We start from the raw sequence: 27,442 nt of genomic DNA, 5'->3' as shown, positions 1-27,442 counted from the left end.
TTGTTTAATATTTGCGGGCATAATTTTACAGGTGAACTAAGGTAAAAACTACTTGATATGAAAAAAATACAAATATGACTCTAACTTGCAAATTTTCATAATGATTATAGTATTAATGAATGGGTTTTTTATTATGGCCCTGTTATATGTCCAAGGTCTGTAATAATGGTCGAGGAAGTCTGTAATGGCCCGAGGCAACGCCGAGGGCCATTACAGACATCCGAGGCCATTATTACTGACCGAGGACATATAACAGGGCCATTATAAAAACACCCATTTCTTAATACATTTATTAACCAACTGAACAAAAGTGTATGTGTTGCTGCCAACTTAGTACCCTCTTACTCTTTTAATGACAGTTTAGTTTGAAAAAAAATTATTTGTACTTCACCATGATAAAGCTTTTAAATATACCAAATATCCAAGATATTAAGTTGAAAGAAGTTATGTGTTGAAAAACAGGATGAACAGTGATCCCTTTATATGGTTCTTTAATGTTGGTTGCTGGTTACTAAATAAAATAAAATACAAAAAGGTATTATACTCTTTACAACTTAATTTTATTAACTTTATTAAAAACCCTAACTGGGCTTAATACAGTCAAACTGGGCATTAATACAGGGCCATTACAGAAAAAACAGGGCCATTACTGAAAAACAGGGCCATCACAGAAAAAAACAGGGCCATTACAGAAAAACAGGGCCATTACAGAAAAAACAGGGCCATTACAGAAAAACAGGGCCATTACAGAAAATATGTAATTTTTAATAAACAGTCATTTTTGGCTATAATGTACTTAGTTGGTTAATAATACTATATTATTAACTGACTGTTTCTGTATTGGCACTGGTATAGATTCAAGGTTTGCTGTATTGGCCTCGAGACCCGTAGGGTCGAGGGCCAATACAGCTGTCCGAGAATCTATACCAGTGCCAATACAGAAACAGCCAGTTCATTACACTTTTATTATATAATCCGACTTTTCCGATACAGACTTGTTCTGAATGCTGTATTACATACATCAAATGTGAATATAGAGTCAATATTTCCAATACGGACTGACAATAATGTGAATATAGGGCCAATATTTTCAATACGGACTGGCAATGAATCCTGCATTACATGCACAATATATATTTACATGTAATTCAGGATTCATTGTTGACATCAGTCCGTATTGGAAATATTTGACCGGGCCGAAAGCAATATAGATCACGTGATTTTTATGACACATGCCGTTTTGGTAGTGTTAGGGCTGTTTTAATCGTATTATTTAATAAATATGACTGAACTTGTTAACTTTCATAATAAATATAAATTATCAATTTTGAAAATATTTGTTGATTCAAAATAAAAATAAAATGATTATAATTTATTATGGTTATAACTATTCCATAAACAGGGGGTGCATTACGGTGATCAAGGCCTGAGAGTAATTAAGCAGAGCCTGCTTTTCAAATTACACATAACGAAACCCACCACAAACAGCGGGTGAATTAAGGTGATCAAGGGTACGTAGATCCTGCTTACACAACACGAAACCCATCATAAGCAGGGCGAATTAAGGTGATACAGGGTTAGCATATCCTGCATACACAACACGAAACTCATCATAAGCAGGGTGAATTAAGATGATACAGGGTTAGCAGATCCTGCATACACAACACGAAACCCATCATAAGCAGGGCGAATTAAGATGATACAGGGTTAGCAGATCCTGCATACACAACACGAAACTCATCATAAGCAGGGCGAATTAAGGTGATACAGGGTTAGCAGATCCTGCATACACAACACGAAACTCATCATAAGCAGGATGAATTAAGGTGATACAGGGTTAGCAGATCCTGCATACACAACACGAAGCTCATCATAAGCAGGGCGAATTAAGATGATACAGGGTTAGCAGATCCTGCATACACAACACGAAACCCATCATAAGCAGGGCGAATTAAGATGATACAGGGTTAGCAGATCCTGCATACACAACACGAAACTCATCATAAGCAGGGTGAATTAAGATGATACGGGGTTAGCAGATCCTGCACACACAAAACGAAACTCACCCGCATTGATGAATTGGAAAGTCAAGTTGACAACGCAATCATCTATAGAGATGATGACATTTAAATCAGTTCTCCTATTGCTCAATTTCTAGTATGTGTTTAACCAATTTTTGAAAGTTCAATTGTAATAGATATAGGTAAAGTGTGTTTAGTTGATACTGTGTTTTTGTCCAAATACAATGACTAAAGTAGGGTACACAAAAGAGCAACCTAAATTCTGGAATACAAATACTACCGTGCTACCTACAAGATTTTACAAAAAGTTGTGTAAAATTTTAATATTAACGAAACGAGAAAGATGAAATTTTCATTTTTTTCAAAGGAATTTGGCAGAAAACTCATGAAAGCAGATAAAATTAATTTATGAAACCTAAACACGCAATTTCCAAGGTGTTTCCATATCGTTGGAAATTATCAATATCAGGCCAAATATTGAAATAAAAAATAGGCAGTTGCTATCATGTGTGTAGTTCAGTTACCCTACCTACTCTACTTTTTTTTGTCTTAATAATAGCCTACATACATTGTTTTTGTGTGTCATTTTTTTCATTTAGCACTGTGAAAGTCATCTAATGTACGAATTTGGATGACTTTATATGGCAATTTAATTTGCGGTACACGAAGACAAAAAACAACATCCACAATTCATTTATATTAAAGACGTATAAATAATACAACAATACTATGGTAAGAATCCATGGATGGTACCCGCGGGATTAGAACATTTTTTTGGATTTGGTTTAATAAAAAAAAAAAGAGAATTACCTTATTTTGAATATTTTATACTGCCTTTTTGTAGAGAGCACTGACTAAATGAAATCTCTGTCATTTGTCGTTTTTCGCAACTAAAGTAGGTACCAGTATAAATAGATTTGAATGTGAATTAGAATTGCCTTCCACTGTAATTTTTTTAAACATGTATTTTATTTATATGCAAGTTTTATTTTGTATTAATATGTATATTCTGGGACTATGAGTCCCAGGTTTATGCGGACAAATTATTGATACGCACTGTCAAAAAAAAATTGCGCCAACCAAAATATAAATAGTAAACTTATGGAATATGATATATTATACAAAGGATTAAAAAATGTATTTAGTATTTTATCTGTTTTTCAGTATTTAATTTTAAAGTGGGTCGAAGTTAATTGCCATTAGCAATTATTAATCATAACCTAGTAAAATCTAAATAAATTTGTTTTCAGCATATTCAAAATGTACCTTCCTTAAACAGAAGACTGGGTTCTAACTTCATATTGAGATTATAGTTATCGCCAAAACCCTTAACATAGACCTTGATTGCCAAAACCCTTAACATAGACCTTGATTGCCAAAACCCTTAACATAGACCTTCATCGCAAAAACCCTTAACATAGACCTTGATTGCCAAAACCCTTAACATAGACCTTGATTGCCAAAAACCTTAACATAGACCTTCATCGCAAAAACCCTTAACATAGACCTTGATTGCAATTAATAGATCCGAAGTGATGAAGAAATTTAAAGCCAAAAATGTAAGTTTGTACCTTCCAAAAAAAAATTTACGAGATAAATGCAGTTCTACCAAAGATTTGTAGACACATTTAATATGTACCCGCAGTAGAGGATATGAATTAAGGGATCATTGAATTGTAAACATGTCCGTTTATATTTCGGTCCGTCTTCCTGAAACTTGTTTCTGTTCTCTAACTTAAGTTTGCCTCAACCAAATGTTATGGAACGTTTACACAATGCTCACAATCACGAAGCATGGATGAAATTTGAATTTAAGTGGCGTCATCTTTACCTTTTAAAGTTATCGTTTCCGTTCTCTCATGCACTTAAGTTTTTTTCCCACTCCATGCAAATTGAGAGCCCTCACCTAGCACGTTTGTTTGATTTTGCAATTACGTGCATAAATTCAGACTTTCATCGATTTATGATGTCAGCAAATCATTGAAAATGCATAATTTTGATATTGTTATCAATAAACATGTTACAGTATTGATAAATGATTTTTAAATCCCTATCCATTCCAAGCTAGTGATTGATAGCTGATAACGATGTTAAAAGTAAGAACATGGTTTTCATGTCAAATGTGCTGTTCTGGTACTTAAAAGTTGCTTTTGACATCTGTAGTTCTCGTTTGATGATTTCCATGCACAATGTCATCCAAATAAAGGAAATAAGATGATTGTTGTTTTATGTATCATCTAGCATAGTGTTTATTGTTTTGCTTAAAAAAAACTGAATGAACTTTATTGGCTTATGATAGATTTTATATATCATTATAGTTTAAACAATTAATAGTTATATTGAATATCTCGAATCTTCATGATTTTGTACTTTTTAATCAATCTTTTCAGAAATACTGTTTAAAATTATTATTCCATGGATCAATATCGGTATAAACCATTGAAATAACTGAAAAGAGACGAAGAGTTTTGAAAACGTCATATTGAGAATATTTTACTCCTCGGATATGCTTTCAAGATTTAAGTTTAATGGAACGTGTTTTGTAGTCTTTTCTTGTAAGGTATAAAAAGTATGGGGCGAAATACACCAGAGGGACAGTCAAAATCATAGATAGAAAATAAACTGACAACGCAAGGGCTAAAAAGTAAATAGACAAACAGAAAAATAAAAGTACACAAGGTACAACACAGAAAACTAAACACTAAGTAACACGAACCCCACCAAAAACTGTGGGTGATCTCCAGTGCTCTGGAAGGGTAAGCAGATCCTGCTCCACATGTGGTATCCGTCTTAACTTTAGAACCGTAAAATACTACAATACAATGAGATATCCAATGTTCTACAAATGTTCATACTTTTTTTTTATAATTTCCAATCCAAGAGAACTTTTGTTTATACTTTTTACAGTCTAAGTTGTTTTAAAAATAAATACTTATGTGTTACGCATACTCCAACAAAGTATGAGACAGTTTTTTTTTTGTCTTTATACCCATACAAAACAAAATTCAAACATATCACTTATTTATTTTCAATGTTTTATTCGAGAACAAGCTTTTTCACCTTTGCTTACATATTTTCATTGATCACCAGCACCAGTCTGGATTAATCAAAACTGTAGCAAAGAATATTCTGTCACAGGACAACCTTACCCACTGTGGTGAGGATAGGTCTTCATGGTAACAGCGTACACACAGCGTAACAATGTAGTAACATAAATATATATACTTTTCAAACTCACCATAAACCCCAATACTTGTTTAGAGGAGTGCGTGGTAGAATTTGAATACTAACAAAAGTGATAGCATCCATACAAACAGAATATATATGCAAGGATTCAATTTGAAATTGTAAATTAAAAAATACTGCAACTCTTTGAAATTATGTTAATCAATGAAACACGAATGAAACGATCTATTGATAAATGTATATGATCTATAAGCAGATTGCGATGTCACTTTGATGTAAACATGTCGTATTAGTTATTAATATATTTGACCAACTATTGCCATTTGACACAGTTTTTAGGTAAATTTTTCAACATCTATTATTGTCAGAAAGTTTGAAGGGTTAAAACCAAACATATCAGACACAATTCAAATATGTTTTTTTCACATTTCAAATTAGACTAACATATGGCTTGTAAAAGTTTGGTGGTTGTAATTTTATTAGAGATTTATAATACTTTGTAATTTCCGAATTCCCGGGAGAAAACACACGCTCTCCTTTAGGACAATTTCAACAACATTATATAGATTTGAAAAAGACGGACATAATTGTTGTTGCCTACGTGCAATCCAACAAGTTTTTCGCTGACTGACTGTTTAAATGATTATTTCGTGACTTTGAATATGAATGAAGGCATTATTCTATAAAAGATATTGTCAATGCCATTCTGTTGAAACAATTTTTGTATAGTCAAGCCTGATTGTACATTGAAAAGATATGGTTTGCCTAAATAATTTTTATGATACTATTATGTAGATCCCTCACTTGTAATTATTTTTAGATACAGTTTTGAATTGCAAAAAAATAATGGTTATTTTACTTTTAAGTTTCTAAGTAGAACGGCAACGATTGAGACAAAAAAGTAATAAGATTTTTTGATTTTTTTGTTTCAAACACTTTTCAATGCGAAATATGGAAATGATATCTTGCAGCTAATTTTGTAAGATAAAAACATGGCTGGTGTATCAATGGCTTGCAAGTCCGTATTCCAGAAACTCCTTAGCTAGGAAATCAAACAGACATATATATATAACTCTTCTTTCTACGATTGCACGTGCTTGTTTGTTGTAAACCAAGCAGGACGATTCTTTTATTTACTAATTTCTGTAAAACTGATTACATTAAGCTTCATTTAGTTCAATTCATAAAAAAACAATGTCGAGTTATATTAAAATAGACAGGTAACACATTTGAATGTTGAATGTTTTTCGCGTTCTGATTCTCTCCATAGTACTAAGGCTTCTCAGTTGTGATTTTATTAATATGTAAGTTTTGGAAAGAGTTACTTTTGTAATGCCTATTTTTTAACATTTGAGAAAGAAGTGTTTTAAAGGTTTTTCCAAGGTTAAACAAATCAGGGTAGGGATAACAGTAGGGAAATACGTTAGGGAAAACAGTAGGGAAATACGTTAGGTAAAACAGTAGGGAAATACTATAGGGAAAACATTTTCCATTTTGTCTTGTTGAGACCTTTATATATAATAGATAAGTATGTCATTTTGTCTATTGACGAAGGTCTTGTGGTGATCTATAACTGCTTTAATCTGGTTCAGTTGGATTATTGTCTGACTGACATATTAAAAACATCATACATTTATGTCAGACATAAAAATGTAAAGTATATTTTAAAAGTGCCTGCACACTAATGTTAATCACGCGCTTGAATATCATCATTCATAACAGCCAATTACATATTAATTATACCATTCGTATAAAAAGGTAAGAATATTTCGATGTTATAATATAGTGTTGGCACCTCTCAAGTTAAAAGTCATAAATACATTAGCAGCAGTGTCATGATTTATTGTAAAATGCAAAAACTATTGTAATCAAGATAAACTACTAGTAAAATCATTACCCAAAATCTGATTCCAAGTAAGTTTATTGTTTGTCGTAAATATCTATAGTGTTAACTTCGGTGCAACTATGTTCATGTAAATAACTATAGTGTTGAATTCGGTGCAACTGTGTTCATGTAAATAACTATAGTGTTTACTTCGGTGCAACTGTGTTCATGTAAATAACTATAGTGTTTACTTCGGTGCAACTGTGTTCATGTAAATAACTATAGTATTTACTTCGGGGCAACTGTATTCATGTAAAATGTAAATAACTATATAGTGTTTACTTCGGTGCAACTGTGTTCATGTAAATAACTATAGTGTTTACTTCGGTGCAACTGTGTTCATGTAAATAACTATAGTGTTTACTTCGGTGCAACTGTGTTCATGTAAATAACTATAGTGTTTACTTCGGTGCAACTGTGTTCATGTGCAACTGTGTTCATATAAATAACTATAGTGTTTACTTCGGTAAAACTGTTTTCATGTAAATAACTATAGTGTTTACTTCGGTGCAACTGTGTTCATGTAAATAACTTTATCGCACCGCGGGTAAAATATCACATTGTGATTGGTTTAACGCCGTCACGTGGTGACCCTCTATGAGACCGTATGGAGTTAGTAGTTTTCATAGGGGGTTCATGACGCGTTAATGGTGACGTCATCTATCGATGTTGTGTTTCATTGTTTATTTTTCAACGTAACGCAGCAGAAAAAGTCCAGCGTGCGATAAATTCGTTATACGGTTAACTACTGACCCCCTACGGACCATAGAGGGTGAATAAAATCCATAGGAGGTTCGGCCACCGGCCTCACCCCCTATGAATTTTACTAACCCTCTATGGATCCGTATGGGGTCAGTAGCGAACCATATAACTTATAATAGTGTTTACTTCAAAGCAACTGTGTTCATGTAAATAACTATAGTGTTTACTCCGGTGCAACTGTATTCATGTAAATAACTATAGTGTTTACTTCGGTGTAACTGTGTTCATTTAAATAACTTTAGTGTTTACTTCGGTGCAACTGTGTTCATGTAAATAACTATAGTGTTTACTTCGGTGCAAGTGTGTTCATGTAAATAACTATAGTGTTTTCTTCTGTGCAACTGTGTTCATGTAAATAACTATAGTGTTTACTTCGGTGTAACTGCGTTCATGTAAATAACTTCAGTGTTTACTTCGGTGCAACTGTGTTCATGTAAATAACCATAGTGTTTACTTCGGTGCAACTGTGTTCATGTAAATAACTATAGTGTTTACGTCGGTGCAACTGTGTTCATGTTGCTTAATCTTTATAGAAATAAGGAGATGTGGTATAATTGCAACGAGAAAACAGTGACGATAGTTTAAATAATGTGGATGTAAGGAACTTTTGGTCACAGTGAGTCATTCAACAATTAACAAATCCATGACAGCAATAAAAGACTCCGTCTTAACAACATGTGAAACATTTGAAACAATTTATACGAAAAGAACACAACCTTATTTATAATAAAACAATGTACGAAAATACAAATATGACTGAATTACGAAAGACAATGACAGACACAACACACCCATATAAAAGTACTCGCAGTTACTGAGAGCTAGCATCACAATGATAGACACAACACACCGATATAAAAGTACCCGCAGTTGCTGAAAGCTAGCATAACAATGACAGACACAAAACACCCATACAAAAGTACTCGCAGTTACTGAGAGCTAGCATCACAATGATAGACACAACACACCGATATAAAAGTACTCGCAGTTTTTGAAAGCTAGCAGCCCAATAACAGACACAAAATACCCATTTAACAGAACTCGCAGTTATACTGAGAGCTAGCATCACAATGATAAACACAAAACACCGATATAAAAGTACTCGCAGTTACTGAGAGCTAGCATCACAATGATAGACACAACACACCGATATAAAAGTACTCGCAGTTACTGAAAGCTAGCAGCACCATTACAGACACAAAACATCCATATGAAAATACTCGCAGTTACTGAGAGCTAGCATCATGTTTTTCATCTTTGGTGTTGATGCTGGCTAAAGCTAGACACAAAATACCGAATAATGCAAAAGTATACTGAAAGCAAGAAACCTTTGTAGATTTCGGAAAAGAGCAGGATAATGCGGATAAAAGGCAGCACTCGCACCCGCAAAGTGGAAAGGGATAAAAATAAGTTGCAAAACTTGTTTCCAATCCACTATAAATAAATTTGTTAAAAACTCAAACAAGCATCACAATTATAGACACAAAACACTGATATGAAAGTAATGGCAGTTACTGACACCTAGCATCACAATTAAAGACACAAAACAATGATATAAAAGTACCCACAGTAACTGAAAGCTTGCATTACAATGACGGACACAAAACACCGAGACAAAGGTACTGGCAGGTACTGACAGCTAGCATCACAATTATAAACACAAAACATCGATATTAAAGTACCCTCAGTTACTTAAAGCTAGCATTACATTGACGGACACAAAACATCGAGACAAAGGTACTGGCAGGTACTGACAGCTAGCATCACAATTATAAACATAAAACATCGATATTAAAGTACCCCCAGTTACTAAAAGCTAGCATTACAATGACGGACACAAAACATCGAGACAAAGGTACTGGCAGGTACTGACAGCTAGCATCACAATTATTAACATAAAACATCGATATTAAAGTACTCACAGTTTCTGAAGGCTAGCATTACTATGACGGACACAAAACACCGATATACGAAAGAGTACAGGCAGGTACTGACAGCTAGCACACAATAATATATACAAAACATTGATATAAAAGTACTCGCAGTTACCGAAAGCTAGCAGCACAATTACAGACACAAAACACTGATATAAAAGTACTCACAGTTACTGAGAGCTAGCATCACAATGATAGACACAATACACCGATATAAAAGTACTCACAGTTACTGAGAGCTAGCATCACAATGATAGACACAACACACCGATATAAAAGTACTCACAGTTACTGAAAACTTTCATCACTATGATAAATACACAATCAAATTGAAATATAGATCTCTGATTACGTTATACTACATATGAGCTTATGTTGTATAACGTAACCAGATATCTATATTTTAATTAGGCTGATAAACACAAAACATTGATGTAAAAGTAATGGCAGGTACTGAAAGCTAGCATTACCTTAATAGACACAACAAAATAAAAGAATCTCTTGTGGAGAATTGTCTCATTGGCAATCATACATTCTATTTTATATTTGCTCTGATCTAAAATACTAATAATAATGACTAAGTCTTAAAATGAAGCTATTTCGACAGTTTTACACTAAACTGTTGACCTGTGAAGTATTGATGCAAGTACGTAGGACAACATTCAAAACTATGAATATGGAAACCTGCCAGACAAATTAATTGTCTAACGAACATCCGAGGGATATTATTTGGTCGAATTATAAGACATTTGTTTTTTAAAATTTTCGAATGCAAGGGTCGAAAAAGTGACACTATGATACCATCACGTTTGCTTATTTCTGATCAACATTACGGTATTGAACTAAAACTTCAGACATTTATTACTTGATCACCTGTTTGAAAATGAGCCATAATTTTGTTGAAATCGAAAAGTAAACAAATGGAGCTTTGATACTGTGATTCAACGTTATCTAAAAGATTTTCGTTTTAAATGGCCCTAGTGTGAAACTAATTTAGAATAAATTGGTCCTTTATCTTTGAAGTTTGTTCTTATTGGATTGATAAGAAAACTGGTTTTGAAGGACATTTCATCGATTTAGGACGACTAATTTTGATTGTGTGTAACCATCTTTTAGTTATAGTCAATGGTGATCATCTTTTGTTCATTTCACAGCTATACCTAGTCTATATCTATGTTTTGAGAGATTTAGGATGTCAAACGTCTTGACTGACAGCTTTACCTAGTCTATATATCTATGTTTTGGGAGATTTAGGATGACAAATGTCTTGACTGTCCTATTAGGATACATCATATTCCTTCGATATATGTTTTAGTTGAGACGTATTTGTGATACGTTCCATTCCCTTCTAAACAATATTAGGTTTGACCAGGAAGGCAAAGAAAAACTATTTTTATGTATAAGTTCATAGACCGAAACAAATCTTTTCAGACAATTAAACTCGTCAAATCATGTATAACACACAAAATTTCTTATGTGTCCACGAAAACATTTAGTATTTATAACTTAGAGTACATTCCTAAGTGCTCTATTAAATGGTAGTTATTTGCACTGTTGTAACTTGCGAACGTGAAACAAAACATGAAGTACCTAACATATCATAACTATCATAACTTTGTCTGCGTTTTAAATTTAGCTAAACGGTTGTATTGTTTTTTTTTATCACATCAAATTTGTCGTTTCATTAAACAAAGATCCTTGTGTGTGGCTTCTTAGACTGGAGTTTACTATGATTACAAAACCATACATTCTAAAGGAAATGAATCAAACGGTATATCAATTGGAAAAATCTAAAACAAAGAACAAACACGGTATTGATATCTATTATTGGAATACACGGACATTGTACATGCCACAAGAGACAAACAACGACTGGATATCAAATGCAGTGCTAATGTGAAAAACATGATTGCATTGGTATCTTTTTGTTTAATAATGTATCAACAACCCCTATATGTATAGATTATTACATGGCATTTTTCATATTAGACCTTTATCGGCTTTAGTTCATGATATCAGCACAAGAGCCGCAAAAGACATTTAAATACAAGAAGAAAGTGCAGTTGAATTCAACAATAAAAAAATGTAAATCAAGAGATGACTAAAGCATCACAAATATGATGAACAAATTGGTCAACCAAAGATAATAGGAAACAACAGGGGCTGCTATTATTCAACAGAGTTTTTGAGAGTCAGATAAAAAAAATGATATATATATATATCACTTTTAATACATTAGAAAAAAATCCTTATGATATAAGTTAAAATTTAAGATAGTAATCATTTTCTATTTCTACAGTTCAGTGATTACTATGACTACAAGTGAACTGATTTTGACATACCTTGTGCAATCTGTTAACTAGCGACGTATTTGTTACGTTATATATATTAACAATGACTTCATGATTGTCACAGTTGCCGGATTTGTAATAACATAAGCAACACGACGGGTGCATGACATATGAGGATCAGGATCTGCTTACACTTCCGGAGCATCTGAGATCACCCCCAGTTTTTGGTGGGATTCGTGTTGCTTAGACTTTAGTTTTCATGTTGTGTCCTCTGTACTATTATTTGTCTGTTTGTCTTTTTAGTTTTAGCCATGGCGTTGTCACTTTATTTTCAATCTATGAGTTTGACTCTCACTCTGGTATCTTTTGTCCCTCTTTTTTAGCACCCTTTATTTCATCTCATTTAATATTTTTTTGTGCATACAAAATGTAAGAAATGTTATAGTAGCTAACTGAACATAAAAAGGGTCAAGAATGTTAAAAAAGTGATGTGCAAATAAAAACACAAAACAATGGTTCTTCTAATATAGACGAGAGTGGGTGATAGGAGAGAGTGTGTGATAAGAGAGAGAGAGTATGTGATAGGAGAGAGAGAGAGTATGTGATAGGAGAGAGTATGTGAGAGGACATAGTATGTGTGAGAGGAGGAGAGTGTGTGCAAGTGAGAGGACTGACTTAGTGTTAAGGTGTGTTTTAGAGATAGGAGAGAGATATAACGACGATGGTGGAATTCTATACTTCCATTCAAAGCCATATTTTGTAAATATTATAATGTCATTCTATTAGTGTAAGAAAAATACATTCCATCAATTGTAACTGAAATCTGTTTGTTTGTCAAGGTGTTTTCTTCAAATGGGTTTGGTTGGATACTGGATACAATTTGCTTATGAGCAATTGGTGGTCGAAATTAAGAAGTATTTCGAAAATATTCCACGAAATGCGACTAAAACCGTAAAAAGTAAAACAGTAAAAAGGAACCGAGTACAGAATTACGTGTCAACTCCAAATAAAATATCAACATTCAGACTTAATTAACCGAAATTTAGTTTGCTTGTTACTTAAAATATCTTTATAAAGTAGGTTGAATTTAAAAAACAGACTGAATCTTAAATCTGTTTGCATAATATGTTACCCTTTAATGTTATATGGATCTTGATGTTATCAGTATTTACTTTTTGCTAATGAAAAATAAGATCACTGCAGCAATTCCTCTTTTCCACTGATATAAAAGATATAATTTATACTTCTAAATCTAACCGCTTCTCTGAGACTTCTAAGGTGATTTGTCAAGATTAATACGCATGAAATTTGTACTTTACATTTGCTTGTGATTGATCTTGGAAGTCTCTGATGATACAATTCTCCACTTATCCTAACTTCCGTCGATTTAAAGCTTGACATATAGTATTAAAACTTGTTTATTATTGAAATATCTCTTTTCGTTAATTTGACCGTTTAATTCACGATTACCTTACATTTCCTTTCATGTACAATCAATGAATTTTAAGAATTTGTAACTCCTTTCTTCTTTTAAGGAAGTCTGAATAGAAACCTTAAACTCCAAAATATCAAGACACATGTAAAATGTGTTTTTTAAAGAATGAACAGGGTGTTGTACGGAAAAGAGAGACGAAAGGTAGCAAATGGATATTCAACTTACCAGTTGGCAAACAATTAAAAAAACGACGAAAAGACAAACAACAGTACACAACGCAAAACATAGAAAAATAATGACTGAGCAACACAAAACCCCCTAAAAACCGGAGTTTAATCTCCGGCGATTTGACAGATTAAGCAGATCCTGCTCCACATGTGGCACCCTTGTATTGCTCATGTTAGAAAATAGCCGATCATAAACTGAATTTGATAGGTCAAAATGACGGGATTTTGGCTACAACAATTGGAAAATATCCGTCGTCAGCTGTGACACAGATATTTTATAACGGCCAACTATGACTTGGCAGAAGCCTGTAATTCAGTGGTTGCCATTTGTGGCTGTGTTACATATATGTTTTTCATTTATATTTTGTACGTTAATTATGCTGCAAGTTTTCGCGTTTGAATTGTTTTAACATTTGTTATTTCGGGGCTGACTATGCGGTATGGGCTTTGCTGAGTCATTGTTAAACCGTACGGTGACCTATAGTTATTAATTTCTGTGTTATTTGATCTCTTGTGCAGAATTCCCTCATTGGCAATCATACCTTATCTTCTTTTTTATATGATGTAACAGTCCTAATGGGAGAACATTAACCAAAAACAAAGGCTTACACTTACAATAAGTAAGCTATATTAGTTTCACTTAAGGCTTATTGTGAAGAGAGAGTGGTTATTTTTGTCATTTCTACAAAATAAAGTGACTTTCCCTTTAGTCCCGCAAGTCTCTAGGGACACGTTATGCAATACACAAATACAGATACGTTGTCGAAACTGTAAACCAGCGCAGGAGTATTACATTTCTAGCACTGGACTTAAAATCAGTCGTGCTCGATTCTGAAATTATATATCCCTATCTGCATCTGCAAGTATATGAGGATCCGTACGATTCAACTAAAAAAGGTCAAATGTGATAAGGCCATATTAAATGGATTTTAAAGTTTTTTTATATATGTTACAGTAATTACTAAATAATTAAGTAAATACATGTAATTACTAGTCAATTTAGGAATTACAGGCATGTACCGATCGTTTCAATTATTACAGGTAATTACTGATTTTTTCGTAATTTTTACAGCTATTTGCTGATTTTTTCGTAATTTTTACAGCTATTTGCTGACTTGATATTTTTGCTGTAAAATGTTAGACATAAATCCAGAAACCTAATAAGAAACTCACAAATTACGTCAACCAAACATGCATATTGTCAGCAATTAACCTATTTACACTATGAATACAAGTTACTAATTATGACCTGACAAACTGTTCTTGGTCACTTGTTTTTATTGTTGAAAAATTAGATTTCTTGGATATCCAACTTATGTATGAACACTCGAAATGGGAACAGTAAAGTTATCAACAACTTGAACAGGTCACACACTTTAGTTTTTTTGGACAACCATCTGTTTGTCCTGTTTGATAATTTTAAGCCAGTTGTATGGCGTTGAAGTTGAATGTAGTCTGAACGGATACAAATATCGCAACATACCTCTAATGTTGAATCTGCTTGAAAATATGCAGAAACGTTGTTGCATTCGTGTTCTTATTGTTGTAAATGGACATCTATTAGAAAATCTTGTGTTTAAATACTCTGATAGCACAAATAGCATGTGTATGTAGTATAAATCACATATCATCAACCATAATGATATATAGACAATAAAGGTGTGGTCAAACACATAAAATGATTAAAACTACCTTTTCATCAAGTCATACTAAAACAAAGTAGCTAGGCAGACTACAAAATTAGCAACTGCAATTAAATGTGTGCAGTTTTAGAAAAATTCTAGAATCACCCTACTTCAGATCACTTCAAGATAATAAAAAATGTAAAAACAAGGAATATCAAGAATAAACAGATCATAGGTATCTCGTAAGGTAATTTTAGAGGGATTTCTGTAACATATACATTTTGAACAACAGTTTACTGCAGTAGTGTTTATAGTAAAAATTGTTTCTACTGTGAGGATTTTTTTTTTTTTCATTTCAATTTTATCAATAAATCTTCATAAAAAGAATGTTAACTGCTTTTTAAAAAATATAAAAAGAAAGATAATAAAGTACTCCAAGAATAAATGGTTCTCTATGTAATTTTTTTTTATAAAGTTAAGCAATAAACATGTCTGAAAAGCCTATCATGGAGAATACTACCTATTGTCCTATTACATCATATCTTAGTAAAACGATCATTAACTATGATTAGCATTCTAACACATATTATGATAACTACTTCAGATTACTTCAAGATAATAAAAAAAATGTAAAAACAAGGAATATTAAGAATAAACAGATCATAGACATATATCTCCCTTCTGCCAATGAAATTTAAACCACCTGAAACAGCAGAATGCTCGTTTCTTAAGTAAAAACGATTTGTTATACTAATCTGAGAATTATCAGTGAATTTCATGTAAAAGTTTTAATCTGTAAGATGTGAATGTTTTATAAACACAGGTGGAACAACTTTGCATGTTTATCTATTTGGTTTATTCTAAAAGACATAATCTAAGCGACTACGTTCCGATTTCGTTCGATTTTTTTTTACATCAACGATTACAGTTTAGGAGATATTGTCCATTTACGTCTTAAAACAAAATGAAGAAATAACTAGATAGAAGGTGAAATGCAAGTTAAGATGTCTCTAACCTAAAAAAAACACCCTGACAATAGTGATCTATTGTTTAAATAAATCATCGGTTTTATGATAGCGTTAAGTGTTAAACAAACTTGTACCGTTCCGATTGAGTAATTAGATTGATTAACAGATTCATTCTTTTGTGAGGAATTATACATTTGGTGTTATTTCCATAAAAGGTAAGTTTTTAAAAACATTTTTTGTCTTAAAGTCACTTGTCCTGTTAAAGATTAATTTAGAAATATTGATAAGGACTCCAGCCTTTAGGGGTGTTGTATAAACGTTTTTTTTTTTATGTCGGTACAAGACGCCCTACCCTTTATGTACTATAGTTGCTTTTAAGTTATACGAAATTAGAATCTCCCTTTTCGGCTTATTTTCGAGGTTATATTTCTTCTAGGACAGGGGAAGCATTGTCAGTCACACTTATTCAGTTACAGCATATATTGTAACATTAGAACAAAATTACAACGTTAAGTCTGGGTTCGAACCCGGGACCATTGTCACATACATTAAGCATACGCTCTGCCATTTGCGATTTATGTATAATTTAGAAACGAAAGTTGTTGATGCGGATATATTTTAACTATAGGCAAGGAGATGGAATCTACACGCGTATGACATGTGTGAATTAATGCGGTTTCCGTGAGAAAATATTTTGATTGACAAGAAGATTATTATTTATGACCATGAAACAAGGGAGAAAAGGTTGTTTTTAAACACAATTCAACGGTTAAAATGTAAATCATTTATTTTTGAAAATCTTTAACTTTGAGATTGGGAAAGGCGAAAATACATTGGAGAGAAGTTACACCTTCTGCAGACCGACTCTCTATCTTTACCACTGTCTGAAGATAGTCCCAAGTCTGTTGCAATATGTAATTCATTACCTTTTCCGTTCTGGTAGATCCTGAGATAGGAACTATTAAAGACTTTCATCTGTATTGTTTTCTAGGTTTTGTTTGCAATCCAATATAAAAATCTTTATGCAAAGATCAATTAATACTTGACTTTTTGATGAATATACCCTTGAGAGTATAGTAATGACGCAATGCGGCGTTCATGGATTTGTGATTCGTTATACAATAAAGAAATTAGACATATATAGCAATTCTTTTATTTTGCTTTATGTTTCTAAACCAAAAAGCATAGATAATTACAGATGATAACTTTGAAGATTTATTTAGTTATGATCTTCGACAGCATGATAAAACGTTATCTGAAACAACAAAATCTTTAAGAGGCACAATTGTTGGGAAAATTGAGGAAAAAACATACAAATATAAGTGTTGACATGAAACAGATGTATTTTTATATAGCTAAAATCTCGGTCATATATTTAACATACTTGAATATTATATGTAAGTTAATATAACAAAACCTATTGATAGATTGTGACTTCCCATTTGAAATGCAAATGAAAATTTTCATTTTTCATTTGCATATTTAAATATTTTTTTTGTGTTTTAACACCACTTTTAAGCACCGCTTTGGGCTATTTCGTGGTGGCTTGTTTTTCATTTGCAAGCAAATTCTATATAAATACTCACTTTTGGTGAGGTAAACACAAATTAATATAAATAAAAGTAGAAACGAACTCATTCATTTGGATTTTTCTAGGTTTGTTTAATTTCATATTATATATTAAATTATATGTTAATCGTCATTTTTACCTGTATAAGAATGATATTTTGTGGATCGAATCGGTCAATCAAAAAAATTGTTTCACTTTCAATGTTGACATTCTTTTCTTTTAAATAACTCAACATGCACAGTGCATGCGTTATCCATCTCTAGATAAGGGGTTAAATTTGACATCAATACGGATTCAATGAGGTCGAAATATTCAGTTTCAGGTGAACAGTTCAGCATCACTGTTTCTTAACTTATCTTCACAAAATTGAACCATACTGGCTTCCTGAAGCGAATAATCATTTCCCTATTTCACTTTCATTTAATGAATGGCTATCCGCGAACGGATTATGTAATATGTGAAGAGTTAAAAATTAATTTTATGGGTCAATGAATTCAAACTAAATTATTGCCAATCATTATAAACCAGACACAAGTTGGTTCCTTTTTCCTTTTTCCTTTTTCGATATTCAAATTTTGAAAAATATTTTAAGTTCAAACTGAATTTTTTTTTCCTTCAAAATTTTTTTTCCCTCAAAATTTTTTTTCCTCAAATTTTTTTTTTTCCGCAAAAATTCTTTTTCCTCAATTTTTTTTTCTCAAATTTTTTTTTTCCTCAAAATGTTTTTCCTCAAAAAGTTTTTCTTCAAATTTTTTTTTCGTTTCCTTATTCGTTTTTTTTTTACCTTTTTCGATTATCATCCTTATTCGATTTCCATTTCCTTATTCGATTTTCATTTCCTTATTCGGTTTCTTTTTCCTTTTTCAATATTCATTTCCTTATTCGGTTTCTATTTCCTTATTCAGTTTCTATTTCCTTATTGGATTTTCATTTCCTTATTCGATTTCCATTTCCTTATTCTATTTTCATTTCCTTATTCGGTTTCTTTTTCCTTTTTCAATATTCATTTCCTTTTTCGGTTTCTATTTCCTTATTCGGTTTCTAGTTCCAAATTGGATTTTCGTTTCCTTATTCGATTTCCATTTCCTTATTCGATTTTCATTTCCTAATTCGGTTTCTTTTTCCTTTTTCAATATTCATTTCCTTTTTCGGTTTCTAGTTCCTTATTCGGTTTCTATTTTCTTATTGGATTTTCATTTCCTTATTCAATTTCCATTTCCTTATTCGGTTTCTTTTTCCTTATTCGGTTTCTTTTTCCTTTTTCAATATTCATTTCCTTTTTCGGTTTCTATTTCCTTATTCGGTTTCTATTTCCTTTTTCGATTTTCATTTCATTATTCGGTTTCCATTTCCTTTTTCGATATTCAAATTTTGAAAAATATTACAAGTCCAAACTGAATTTTTTTTTTGGTTCAAATTTTTTTTTCCCCAAAATTTTTTTTTCCTCAAAATTTTTTTTCCTCAAATTTTTTTTTTTCCTCAAAATTTTTTTTTCCTCAAAATTTTGTTTCCTCAATTTTGTTTTTCCTCAAAATATTTTTCCTCAAAAAAATTTTTCTTCTAATTTTTTTTTCATTTCCTTATTCGTTTTCTTTTGCCTTTTTCGATTATCATCCTTATTCGATTTCCATTTCCTTATTCGATTTTCATTTCCTTATTCGATTTTCTTTTCCTTATTCGGTTTCTTCTTCCTTTTTCAATATTCTTTTCCTTTTTCGGTTTCTATTTCCTTATTCGGTTTCTATTTCCTTATTGGATTTTCATTTCCTTATTGGATTTCCATTTCCTTATTCTATTTTCATTTCCTTATTCGGTTTCTTTTTCCTTTTTCAATATTCATTTCCTTTTTCGGTTTCTATTTCCTTATTCAGTTTCTATTTCCTTATTGGATTTTCATTTCCTTATTTGATTTCCATTTCCTTATTCGATTTTCATTTCCTTATTCGGTTTCTTTTTCCTTTTTCAATATTCATTTCCTTTTTCGGTTTCTATTTCCTTATTCAGTTTCTATTTCCTAATTGGATTTTCGTTTCCTTATTCGATTTCCATTTCCTTATTCGATTTTCATTTCCTAATTCGGTTTCTTTTTCCTTTTTCAATATTCATTTCCTTTTTCGGTTTCTAGTTCCTTATTCAGTTTCTATTTCCTTATTGGATTTTCATTTCCTTATTCAATTTCCATTTCCTTATTCGGTTTCTTTTTCCTTATTTGGTTCCTTTTTCCTTATTCGGTTTCTTTTTCCTTTTTCAATATTCATTACCTTTTTCGGTTTCTATTTCCTTATTAGGTTTCTATTTCCTTTTTCGATTTTCATTTCCTTATTCGGTTTCCATTTCCTTTTTCGATATTCAAATTTTGAAAAATATTACAAGTCCAAACTGAATTTTTTTTTTCCTTCAAAATTTTTTTTCCTCAAATTTTTTTTTACTCAAAATTTTTTTTTCCTCAAAATTTTTTTCCTCAAAATTTTTTTTTCCTCAAATTTTTTTTTCCTCAAATTTTTTTTTCCTCAAAATTTTTTTTTCCTCAATTTTTTTTTCATCAAAATTTTTTTTCCCTCAAAATATTTTGCCTCGAAAAGTTTTTCTTCAAAAATTTTTTTTCGTTTCCTTATTCGTTTTCTTTTTCCATTTTCGATTATCATTCATTATTCGGTTTCTTTTTCCTTATTCGATTTTCATTTCCTTATTCGGTTTCTATTTCCTTATTCAGTTTCCATTTCCTTTTTCGATATGCAAATTTTAAAAAAATATTACAATTCCAAACTGAATATTTTTTTCTTTCAAAATTTTTTTTTTCTCAAAATTTTTTTCAGAAGACTTTTTTTGTTTCCTTATTCGTTTTCTTTTTCCTTTTTCGATTTTCATTTCCTTATTCGGTTTCGATTTCCTTTTTCGATATTCAAATTTTGAAAAACTGAAGTGGCTGCTATTTTGATCGGCTGCTAATAGGCTTTAATTTGGTGTATAATATGAGCAGATGGGTTAAGGCAGTCCGTTCAATTATTCAAAATAAGCCATTTCTCAAAGTTCATGCGTATTTTGATATTTAAGTCCGTCGGTACTCTTCTACTAGAGGTTTCCCGATTTGCTACGTATCTGGTACGGTTGGTACGTAACTCAACGGTTGGTGCTGTTTTGGAGAAATCATTTAATGAATGAGGTCATTTCATTCATCATGATAACATCAAAAGAATTGAAATGCATATCAGCAAAAAAACTAGCTTCACGTTTTATTTGAACTAGAACACTTTGTTTATGATTCCCTATGAAATTATTTAGTGGTACATAAGAGAATGAATCAAACAGACCTTAAACGAACTGAGTTGACATGACTTTAATATTCTAAATATAGATTTGCGTTTGTGATTGGTATTGGTATTATTCTTTTGTTTCTTATCTATATTCGTTAGCGTGTCAAATTTGTGTTAATTTCATTGTATAATTATTTCTTGCATGATTTTGAAATTAGACATTAAATATTAAACAATAAATTTCAGTCGTTTCATCAAAAGATTTTGTTTTGATAATTGGAAACCTGAGATTTTGCATTGACTCAGTGAGAAAAGGACACTCTTCTCATGCTTTTATTTTATCAACAACTTGAGACTTTTTTCTTGAAATGCATTCCAAATAAAAGTAACTGACAATTTATTGATAAATAAGACATATTTGCCTATTCTGTCGTCGATGAAAAACACCAATATAAAAAGGAAGATATGACATAATTGCCAATGAGACAACTCTCCACCACAGGCACTTGTCTGAGGCAAGTGCATGTGTTCTCAACATGAGACCAAATGACACAGAAATAAACAACTATAATAGATCACCGTACGGCCTTCAACATTGAACAAAGCCCATCCCGCATAGTCCGCTTTAAAAGTCTCCGAAATGTCAAGTGCTAACAAATTTCAAACAAGAAAACTGACGGCCTAATTTATGTACAAAATATGAACGAAAAACAAATATGTAACACAGCAACAAACGAGAACCACTGAATTAATTTACAGTTTCCTGACTTGGGATAGGCACATATACATACATAATGTGGCGGCGTTAAACATGTAACTTTGACAGTGGTGTAACAGTACAACATAAGAGCGAACTATAAAAATCAGTTGAAAAAGACTTAAGCCTGACTTAACTCAGATCATGAGATACAAATAGAAATACACCTTGCTAAAACACAGAGTGTACGTGGCCTGGTACATATCTGAGAGTTTTTCCAGTTATTAACAGCTAGTTCAAAGCCAAAAACAAATAATAAACGAAATCATGCATCCTAGACTAAATAATTAATCATCATAGAATTAAAAAGACTAGAATAATTATTAATTAAATTGTACTGACATTGTATTCTTTAAATATCTTATAAACGATCTTTTAATTGAAGCTTTCCTTCCACCTTTATTGGTTAAATATCGCATACGTGTGTATTACGATTTATTTTGAAAATGCTGAAAATATATTGATTGATTGATTGTTGGTTTCTCAACGTTCAGTGGCAAATATTTCATGAATATTCAGGACGAGAACAATTTGACAATAAATACAATAGGTAGGTCTCGTAATAATTGAGGCCATCCGGGATGATGATCAGGGAAATTTTGACTGCCACAGGAAGATGAGGGTATATTGGATAGGGACATGAATTTTGCCTTGCATCAGGTAACCTACGAACCCATTAAAGAGTTGTTGTAAGGGTTCTTAACGTACAAAGAGCATGACTTTCTCTTAACACGAGGCATCGGACTTAATCTATCTTAAATATGTATTTGTTTCTAATAAAATGCATAGTTTCAGCTTTCGCGTATGCAGTACGGATATGTTGTACTATGTTTAAGTGGAAACTCACAATTGGTTAATTTAATAGACCTTCACAGTCCTTGTTTCACAGTTGTAATACAACAACTAGAAGTTTTTAACGACCTTGACTGGCTATTAAAACATCCAATTGTTGTATTAGAATTGTGAATTTAAAAGACCACAGTCCTTGTTACACAATTGTATTAAAAAAGGTTTTGTTTATCATAATATACATTTTCAATAAGGCCGATTTTATATGTTAAAATAGCTCTTATTCTATCATGGTTTTGAAAGCCTACTTCAAAAAATTGCCAACTTATTCAATTTAAACTGTTGTATCTGTATAACAGGCGATTATTTGAAAAAAATATGAAAATATTTTATTTTTAGCTTGTTTATGTCTGTGCAATTTCAAGGGAAATAAATCTTAATCACAAACCGTTCGTTGCAACGGTTACTACTTGCAACGGTTGTTTGAAAGCATAATCGAGTACACACAATGTCGTTTGTTATGAACGTTGCGAAATATATTGATTGTATACCTTTTGTTCCTCTCTTAATACGCTTTCGAATGAGGTATAAAGTTTATCTGTAAATACGGGCTGAAGTGTCACAGCAGTCCATTCAATTATTCAAAATATCCATTTCATTATTCAAAATTGGCTATTTCCTAATTTTCACGCGTGTTTTGGCATTTAGGTCCTCCGTAACCCCTCTAATGGTCATTGCCGCACATATTGTTTATTATCAGTGTATTTCTCTATCAATAAGCTTTTTATTGGTGTATAATTTTTATCGTAATTAGGAGCTGACGGGTTGCAGCAGTCCGTTCCATTATACAAAATAAGCTATTTCTCAATGTTCACGCGTATTTCGATATTAAGCCCGTCGGTACTCCTCTTATATGCGTTGCGGAACATATTGACTATATACCTTTTGCTCCTCTCTTAATAAGCTTACGAATGAGTTATAAGGTTTATCTATTATTCGGGGCTGAAGGGTAACAGCAGTCCATTCAATTATTCAAAATATCCATTTCATTATTCAAAATTGGCTATTCCTTAATTTTCACGCGTGTTTTGTCATTTAGGTCCTCCGTGACCCCTCTAATGGTCATTGCTGCACAATCAACTTGTTATATCTTTAATCAGAGGATGAAGAATAGCAAAGGTCCAGAGAAAATAAAAAAGACAACGTAGAGTATTTTAATTTTGAGTATATATATATGTTTTGGTATTCAGGTTGTTCATACATGGAATTTCTTTTAAAAATAGTTAAGAAAAAGCCATAAGTTTATATCCTCCGAAACTAAATAAATAAATGAAATTAAAGATTTACAGAGTGTTTTTTTTATAATAATTTGAATGATCGTTTGATAACACTAAAATGACGAATTTAAAAATACGGAATTTAGCTACAGTGTCAGTTATTTTTATTTCACTATTCACCGCTCCAACTTGAATAATGAAACCTAAACAATTTCATCATTCATTACTTAACATTGAATAGTGAATAGTGAACTAGTTCATTATTCATTATTGAATTTTGAATAATGAATAATGAATAATGGACGTACTTCAGCGCGGTAAAAATGACAAGTATGATGGATTTTTTTCTGTGCCCGGTAAAAAGACCACCTACATAATGTAGTGTTCTAGTACTTCCCAGATCTATGGACAAACCGACAGGCAGGACGGAACACTCTTAGTTAATCATATGTACATACCACCTAAAACTTCATTTTGAGGGATTATATATATACATACAACCTCTAGTAACTTACCCTGTATTTCACTTTAAATGTGTCTCGTTTTATACTAATGTATAAGTGAAATAGTCGGGCAATCCATGACAGATTTTGCCAAGTAGCCTTTGTCAGCTGTTCATATTAAATTGTTCATATTGCCTCGCATATGTGTGTCTTCTATGCCACATACAACTGTGACGATATTGACTTTAGCAAACAATTCTGCTCAAACCGGTGCTAGGGACTGTCTTTCAACTTTCATTGAAACGAGCATGATTTCTCTGTGTAAAAGATCTCAATGTATTTGTCAAGAGAACAGCAATAAAGACGCTGTTTCTTTACTGCAAATGTATTGTGTATATGTCTTGATTTTGATGTCGGGCAAACTTATGAAAGAAAACGGAAACACAAAAATCAGTATTTTTTTTTTTAATTTGTTAAGGCGCATAACTCTAGAATGGTATAAATGACGCCACCAAAATTCAAATGCGATCTGTATTTTGTTGTCATACGGATTGTGTATAAGTTTCTTAACATTTTGTTGAGGCAAACTCAAGATAAAAGAACAAAAACTAATTTCTTGACGTACGTACATACACACAGACAAAGCTGGAAAAACTTAATGCCCCCTCCACTATAAGTCATATTTCATTGAATAACCCGATGTTTTCATCACTTAGTCACGATGATTGCTATCTATATCCTATTCTTTTTTTATTTATATAAAGTTCCGGAAAAAATTTCCCTAACCGATATTAATCAGAGTCTTTTAAAAACCTAGAAGGAATTTCGATCTATATATAGAAAATTATTGACCTGGCTACTGAGGTTGTCATTTGTCGCTTCTGTAAAAGGAATAAAAAACGGGGCATGTAATATCAAAATCGGGAATACGCTGGCATTTCATAATCTATCATGTATTGTTACGTAGGGATATTTGTTCTTACGAAACAGCTTATAAATGCACATCTTATACAGGGGCAGATCCAGCCATTTTAAAAAGGGAGCGGGTTCAAACTATATGTCCCTATTCAAATGCATTGATCGGCCGAAAAAGGGAGGTTCCAGCCCCCGAAACCCCCTTCTGGATCCGCCTCTGTTACAACATTTTGATGTCTCATATAGACTTTCCAGTTCGTTTTTTATTGTATACTAGAAAGATCTCATTTTTGTCTGAATTGGTGAACCCTTTTTTAACGATAAAGAGTAATAAGGAAATGCGGAAAATTGAATAAGGAAATAGAAACTGAATAAAGAAATAGAAACCCAATAAGGAAATGGAAATCTAATATTATAACAATGAAATAAAAACCCAATAAGGAAATAGAAACCGAACAAGGAATGAAAATCGAATAAGGAAAAAGTTACCGAATAAGAAAATGAAAATTGAATTAGGAAATAGAAACCGAATAAGTTAATGAAAATTGAATAAGGAAATAGACACCAAATAAGAAAATAGAAACCGAATAAGTTAATGAAAATTGAATAAGGAAATAGACACCAAATAAGAAAATAGAAACCGAATAAGTAAAAAGTTACCGAATAAGGAAATGAAAATCGAATAATGAAAAAGAAACCGAATAAGGAATGTTATTACATTGGTTGCAATGAATTACATTGATTTCCCCAGTGGCGGATTTACGGGGGGGGGGGGGGGCACAGGGGGCATGTGCCCCCCCCCAGTTCAGGTCACCAAAATTTTTTTTTAACATAATTTTATTGCTACTGAATCTTCTTAATATCTAGAGCGGAAATGAATCACAGCTTGATTTGACTTCTTATACTGGCCGTTAATTAATTCCGGCGTCCACATGCGTGATTTATGACAACTTTATATCGATGGGTGTGTAAATATTGACACCTTTGTGTGTTTTTAATTTCTCTTTGCAAGCTTAAATTATGGAAAATACATTTACATGTTGATTGGAATGGTACGAATTTTTATTGGTTTATAATACAATAAAGATTAAAATCGATTACCATGCAGGTGAAACTTCTGATCTGTGTTTTTAAAGAATAGGTACAAATTATATGTTTATGTGCATAATGTTGGTATACATCTATATTTAGGTTCTTAGTTTCTCTCCATTCCAAAATACAGTACTCAAATTACCACTTTATTTAGAATTTATTTTTTTTCTCTCTTCAAAACGGTCTTTTTGTGAATTTATTCAGCAACAAATCAAATCATTTATTTTTTAATACCATACACGTTTGTTTTTTTAAATGGAATGGAATGTCCTATTTACTTCCCTCTTATTTTCAAGGGAAATCGACAATTTGTCAAACCCCCTTTTTTTCACCGGTCTAGGAAAAACATGATGAATTGACATTTTCTTATAAAAAAATCATTAATAAAATGCTAAATTATCTTCCTAAGATCTATTTTGTAACTGAATCTGGGACTTAATCATTTCTTTAAATGCCCGAGCATACAGTTATATTTGTTTATTTTGATTGTTTCAATTGCCATGTACATGTATGAGGCTAAAAAAGGTCACCATTTGTAAGGATATGAAGGTGTTTTACAGATATTAGAATAATGTACAAAAAAGTAAGTCTGGAAGCAAGGCCAAAAAAATATAGAGGTGATGGAGAAAATATTGATTGATTGTATGTTGTTAATAACGTCCAGTGTCAAATATTTGATGCATGGAAAAGAAAGTATAAAGTGAAATAGTAAAAACAATAAAAAAAATCTAGAAATATAGAGATCTGACCCTCCCCCCTTTTAAAAAACAACAACCAAAAAACAAAACACTCACACTCACACTAACATATACCGTATATACATCTCTAAAAAAGCTAAAATTTGGGTTTCATGGTGCCCCCCCCCCCCCCAGACATCAAGGTTCTGGATCCGCCCCTGTTTCCCAGTTAAATAAAAACTGATAATTTCACATGTGAAATAAACGTGGTTATTTCACTCTCTGACGTCATACAATAAGTACCGATTATCAGGTTATCTGCATGTTGATATCG

At 32.0% G+C, this 27,442-nt stretch overlaps 1 protein-coding gene across 6 annotated transcripts in view; it reads left to right on the top strand.

Annotated features, from left to right (window-relative positions):
• Positions 1–27,442, top strand: part of LOC139482270 (soluble guanylate cyclase 88E-like) — a 240,323-nt gene that overhangs the window by 18,853 nt on the left and 194,028 nt on the right. For 2 of the 6 annotated variants that reach the window (XM_071266057.1, XM_071266060.1), the window contains exon 1: positions 16,182–16,549. The exons of 3 other annotated variants lie outside the window; for them this stretch is intronic. The gene's annotated coding sequence lies outside the window, so the exon portion shown is untranslated. Of the gene's footprint in view, positions 1–7,012; positions 7,122–16,181; positions 16,550–27,442 lie in introns of those variants that run through there. One more of the 6 variants, XM_071266058.1, reaches the window with a different exon arrangement.

The sequence above is a fragment of the Mytilus edulis genome, chromosome 7 (genome assembly GCF_963676685.1).
Source record: "Mytilus edulis chromosome 7, xbMytEdul2.2, whole genome shotgun sequence".
In the NCBI taxonomy this organism is placed as follows: Eukaryota; Metazoa; Mollusca; class Bivalvia; order Mytilida; family Mytilidae; genus Mytilus; species Mytilus edulis.
Note: the sequence above shows the minus strand (reverse complement) of the source record. Positions and strands in the feature narration are given on the sequence as shown.